Raw genomic sequence first — 6,085 nt, forward strand, 5'->3', positions numbered from 1 at the left:
CAAAGTGACGACTCAACCATATCATCCTTTAATTATAAACCGTTCTAATATTCGTATTAACACGCGGCATCGAAGCTCAATCAATGAAGCAGAGTTTATATCAGTCAATACTAATTAGACGGCAAACACATACCCAGAGCCATCGGTTCAAAGGTATAGGTATATAATGAGATAGATCAGAGTGTCACGGAGTGGCCAACGCTTCGTCGCCATAATGCAGCCGCTGCACAAAGTAAGGTTTCATTAACACGCTCATCCAAAGCCGTGACAGTTGCAATTGCCATGGCGCTGGCCAATCGATCCCGAGCAGCGTTTAACTGGCCGTTGTGCAATAACGTTTGCCTCCATTGTTTACACTTTGTCACGCGTGCAGCGTTGGGGCACACAGATTTGGTACTGTGCCCCGCAATCCACTAAACACACACACACTGTCCTTGGGCCTTTGGGCGCCGCACTTGTTATTGCTATGTCACACAACATCGGAGCGCTTATTGCAACTTCAAACGTGATGGCTGCGGTCGTATTTCAAACGCGTCAACGAATCGCAAGCGCGCATACGTGCAACAAAAGCAATGCCCACCTACACATACGCCGTCACGCAGACACACACACTCATGTACATTCAACCAAATGAAAGCAATATTTTCTGGTTCACTACCACAAATATCAACACTGCACTTCACAAATATACATATACATATATATTTGTAGTTGCGTATGTATGCGTGTATGTGTGTGTGTTTGAAGTAACGCGCTCGGCAGGTCCACCCACATTTTCAGCTTTATTGTACATATTTACTCTTGACATTCCGACATATGAGTACACGTAATCACCCATATATGTGTGTGTGACTGTGTGTGTATAAGTGCGCTTGGATGTATTGATCCTTGGGGCACTTATAATTTAACTTTTTCGCTTGCTGCATCCGTTTATTTACACTGATTTGTTTGTGTGTGCGTATGTGGGTGTATTATATTTCGCTGCAAATTGTTGTTGGCACTTTATACCACTAAAAACACTAACAACACCCTGGCTTTTCGCTTACATTTGCCATTCCCACTTTCCATTCAATCATTTTGTTGACTTCCGGTGCGCAGTGATTTGTAAATCCAGTTAAAATGTTTCGGACTTTTCAAATTTGCTTTGCATACATTCGCTTCCTCCTCTCTCCCCCCTTCACAGTTATTTTAATTTTTATTATTACAAATACCCTGCGGCCACTTCGGTGCTGAAGTGGAATTTCTCAATGAAGCCAAAACAAAGCTTCACGGCTATATGCTTATGTGTTGCTGTTGTTTTGTACCCTTGCAACATTATGCAGTTTCATACCCACCTGGCAACATTTGTGGGTATAAAACAGTACACTTTAATTTGTATCACCTAACGTTTTAAACACCATAAATAATATAACGGTCTGTGTGTTAGAACTTTGACAGCGCAAAAGATTGCGGAGTATGGAAATGGAATGCGAGAAGAAACTAGACAAGAACTATTTTGGTTGGGGGATGAGGTTATAACTCTCCACATTCAACCCCCACGTGGATACGCCCCTGTGCGAGAAGCTACAGTCCTTCTCAATTCTGTCCATTGTTTGTTACTGCTCACTCGCCTAACCTCACAAATTCGCTAATGACAGCGACCATTTCTCAAATATATCTTTTCTAATAATTTAATATTTCTATCCTGAATTCAACAAGTAGTACAAATATATTCGACTTGTGTAATTTCTTACCAAAGCATAAGCGACTAAGAGAAGGAAAAAGGACCTATTAATATCTAGCCACACCTACTTCCCAATAAATACCCTTCGGTCCGTATATTGGATATAATAATTTGCGACCACTTTGCTTCATAATTTTGTATATTACCCAATTAATGAATTAATATCCGTCATCCTCATTATATGTATTTCTTTCATTTTCGTCGAATTGGTTTCACCCGTTCTCAGAGCGCCCTTAGTTATTTCCCTATACATCACTTGTAAAGAAGTCGCTAACCTCGAGACATACAAGCAAATAAGAAAGTGTGCATTCACTTGACTATTATTTACACTCCCTCCAGACACACATGAGTATGTAGCAAGGGTATCATTTTAAAGATATTTTATTGACTGCCATTTTGTTTGAATAAAAATACACAAATATTCAAATATAGCAAATATTTCATCAATATTATTGTAGACACTTTTGGGAGATGAATGTATGTACATACATTATAGTGGGTCAATTTTTTTCTTGACAAAGCGGTTATCAAAATCGTAAAAACGATAACTTTTGGCCAAGAAAACTCAAATGAAAATCGAGTCCGGTTTTATTTAATATGAAGTAAAAAAAAATCCCAAGTTTTGAATATACAGGGTTTGTCTATCGAAGAATGCTCAAATTTGGACTGATGTTGTATTTAAGCAGAAAATTAGTGAACAGTACAGAAATTTTCTAAAAACTTTCAAAATGAGTTCATATGTATATCTCTGGAACCACCCCACCGATTTCGTTCAAATTTGGTATACATATCTACGGACAAAGCCTACTTAAGAGATATCTGGAAAATGATCGAAATCGGATAATACCCTCGCCCCCTCATATAACGGTAATTTTTGAAAACACTAAAGATCGGAAATTTTAATAACTGTTGAAGGAAACAGATCTGAGTTGGTATTCGGTGTTGTATTGCACCAGAAATTCCACAATATGAAAATTCTGGAATCGTCACCGTGAGCACTTTTGAGTGACCATCTAATCGCACACGTCTTGCGCATGTTCGACTAATTTGGTACACATTTTAGATTGTACCTAGTTAGGTGAGATTATGAAAATGATTAAAATTGGGCAAAAACTACGGCCACCTCCCATATAACGGTATTATTTTGTGTAGAGCACTTTCTAAAAATTGCAAGTATATAGAGATCTTAAGATCAACTTGATATGCATCACAAAAAGAACGCTGCTGAGAAGGTGTAGCAGCACCTGTACGGTCACAGCTTGATGTTTTCGGCTCCAGTAAAATGATTTTCCAAATTTCATTTATTGAAGAAAAAAAAAAAACAAATAAAAGTTTCTCGATTATAAAAATGTTTTGAGAGTGTAGCTCGAAGCAGAATTTTTCTTAGTGACATTTCTACTTTTCTAAGCGCTTGGTGCATTTTTTTTGCTCCATACAAATTGACCCACTCTAATGTACATGTAAAAAGTAAGAGTAATATGATTTATTTTCAAAAGTATACAATAATTTTTAAGAACATTCAAATATGTTTTATTTAATATGAAGTACATTCGATACAATAAAGTTTTGAATATACAGGGTTTGTCCGGAATGTAATAGGACTGAGTCGATTAAAAAAAATTTAGTGAACCAGTCGTTACAAGTGTTTAAAAACTTTCAAAAAAGGCTCCTTCTGCATCGATGCAGCGCTGCCAGCGCAATTTCCAAGCATTGAAGGCGTCACGGAAGGCATTCTACGGAATAGCCTTGAGAGACGAGGTGCATGCTGCCCTCTGTCGTCTCAAAATGCGTGCCTTATGTCGATCTTTTCAGGCAAGGAAACATAACAAATCTGGGCAAGAGGGCGGCTGCGGATCACACTTCCACTCACCTCAATTTCTGGTCGTCAGTGAGCACTTTTGGGACCATTTTCGCGAACACCTTGCGCATGTTCAAATACTCTGTCATAATGTCGTTAACCACAGATTTTGATAGATTTAACATCTGGGCAACTAAATGAATAAAGTTAAGTTAGTCGACGGTCTGAGTTCAAAACTTTGCGCACACGAGTCACATTGTCGGTGTTTGTCGAAGTCGCAGGTCTCCCAGCTCGGTCTTCATCAGCGACTTCTTCCCGGCCATCCAAAAACGGCCTGGTGCCACCGATAACGCCACTTCTCGCTAAAGCATCATCTAGGTAAGCCAGCTTGATCATATCAATCGTCTCTGTCGCAGATTTACCGAGTTTCACACAGAATTTAATCGGTTACCTCTGCTCTAACGAATGCTGCATTTTCACCACTCACAGAAACACGTCGCGTGAAAATATTTGTTCTGACTCTCCCGGTGGTCGAAGACAACTGACCAGCCACTCGTTCGCTAGCTAGGAACGCCCTCCACCGAAATCAGTCGGTGCGCGCATGCTCCGAAATATAGTCGCGGATCAGTTCTATTACTTTCCGGACAAGCTCTGTAATATAATTTAAATGGCTTCGACGACTTTTTTTCCGGAACGAATTTAACGAATCCAATTTTTCTGCTGTGTGGCAGTAGCTTCATTTTTTTTAGAACCAAATGTTATGAAGATCAACTTCGTCCAACTGCAGCCATAAAAAGTTGGTTATCATTGATCTATACCGCTTTCTATTGACAGTAACAGTGTCACCAGCTTCATTTCGAAAAAAGTACGGACTGATAATTTCAGCAGACCAAAAATCACGTCAATTCAGGTATGTTAGAAAGAATTCGTGGACTTTCTTCGCATCAGTGTTGAAAGTTTGTTTATTTAGTGCACCACTGAGATGAAAGTGAGCCTAATCGGCGAAGATGTTCTTCTTACAAAAATGGTTGTAATTTTCAAGTTGTACCAAGGCAAAAACTACAAATTCACGACGTTAGTGGTGGTCCAATGCGTTCAGTTCTTCAGTGAGAATAATTTTATACGGATGTAAGCCGATTACAATCCGCCGTGACATATTAAAATTGGCCAAAATGACACTTAGAAATCATATCATCCCTATTTGGAAACTATGTGTATTATAATTTCTCTACAAAAAATTCTAAAAAACCTTTTAAAAAACGGCCGTCACACGGGATGACTAAAAGACGTTAAATTAGTAAACTTCTATGACCTTATTGGAAGAGACTTGCTGCCCTCCCATGTGTACAAGATTAAACTCCAATCTGTAGCGTAGATGTACTGGTCTCTTACAGAGAGGTATGCATTTCATCTGATGATAGCGTCTATACTGGCTTTGAGCTGGCTTAATGTGTTCTCTAAACTAGTCCGGAATACATTAGCTTCGAGTTTCTTCCATATTAGTGTAAAATACATAGCTGCCAGGTTACAGCGGAATCCCCAGAAACTACAGCCAAACACTCTTATAAACTTATTTCGGTCGGTCGATAATACTCTTTGTCCTAATCTCACTTTATAAAGAAATAAATGCACACCATTCTTATTGAGTGCTTGCAAAGTGATACCTATTAATCTAAGACGCAGAGCACGATGATAATATGCTTATGAATTCTGGGCAATACACATTCTATGCATATACTACTATGGGCAAATGAATTTTTAATTTAAATTTCGCGCGAAAAACCATTTTTTTATGTTGGTATGACTGTCGGTGATATCTAGCCAGAACGGCCGTCAACAACAGACGATTAATCGGCCGATTGGGGCAAGGGTGATCCGAACCCGAAAAAACGCGTTAAAGCAGGTCAAAAATCAAGTTTTGTTGATAGTTTTCTTCGATTATCGGGGTGTGGTGCACTCCGAATTCCTTCCGACCGGTCAAACTATCAACAAGGCATACTCTTTGAGTGTTATACGTCGATTGCGGGAAGCTATTCGAAAAAAGAGGCAAAAAGTATGGTCCGCCAACTCGTATTTACCTGATTTAGCTTCGTGTGACTTCTGGCTACTCAAAAAACTCAAACGACTGCTCCGGGGAAACCGTTTTGAGTCAATTAAAATCATAAAACGTCAATTGCTACGCGCCTTGAAGGCTATTCCGAAAATTGATCTTAACACTTTATTCGAGGATTGGAAAAGACGTTGGCACAAGTGCATTTAGGCGAAGGGAGATTAATTTAAAGGGAACAACATAGATTTTGAAGAATAAATTCAAAATTTTAAAATTATGAAAAAAGTCATACTTCGTACAGCAATCGTGACTTCGTTGGTTTTCTAACATTCTAACATATTAGTTTCATATATTACTATTACTTTGACTTCAAGTTTCGTTCGACATAAAAAACGCGGGTAAACAAAGGAAACTCCACTAATTAAAATCAATTACTTTGTGCTATTAAACGTTCAAGTCACGTCCAAATCAATTTCAGTCCCTTAGGATCACAAAGCCAAGTGTGTCGTTAATT

The sequence above is a fragment of the Bactrocera dorsalis genome, chromosome 1 (assembly GCF_023373825.1).
Source record: "Bactrocera dorsalis isolate Fly_Bdor chromosome 1, ASM2337382v1, whole genome shotgun sequence".
NCBI classification, from domain to species: Eukaryota; Metazoa; Arthropoda; class Insecta; order Diptera; family Tephritidae; genus Bactrocera; species Bactrocera dorsalis.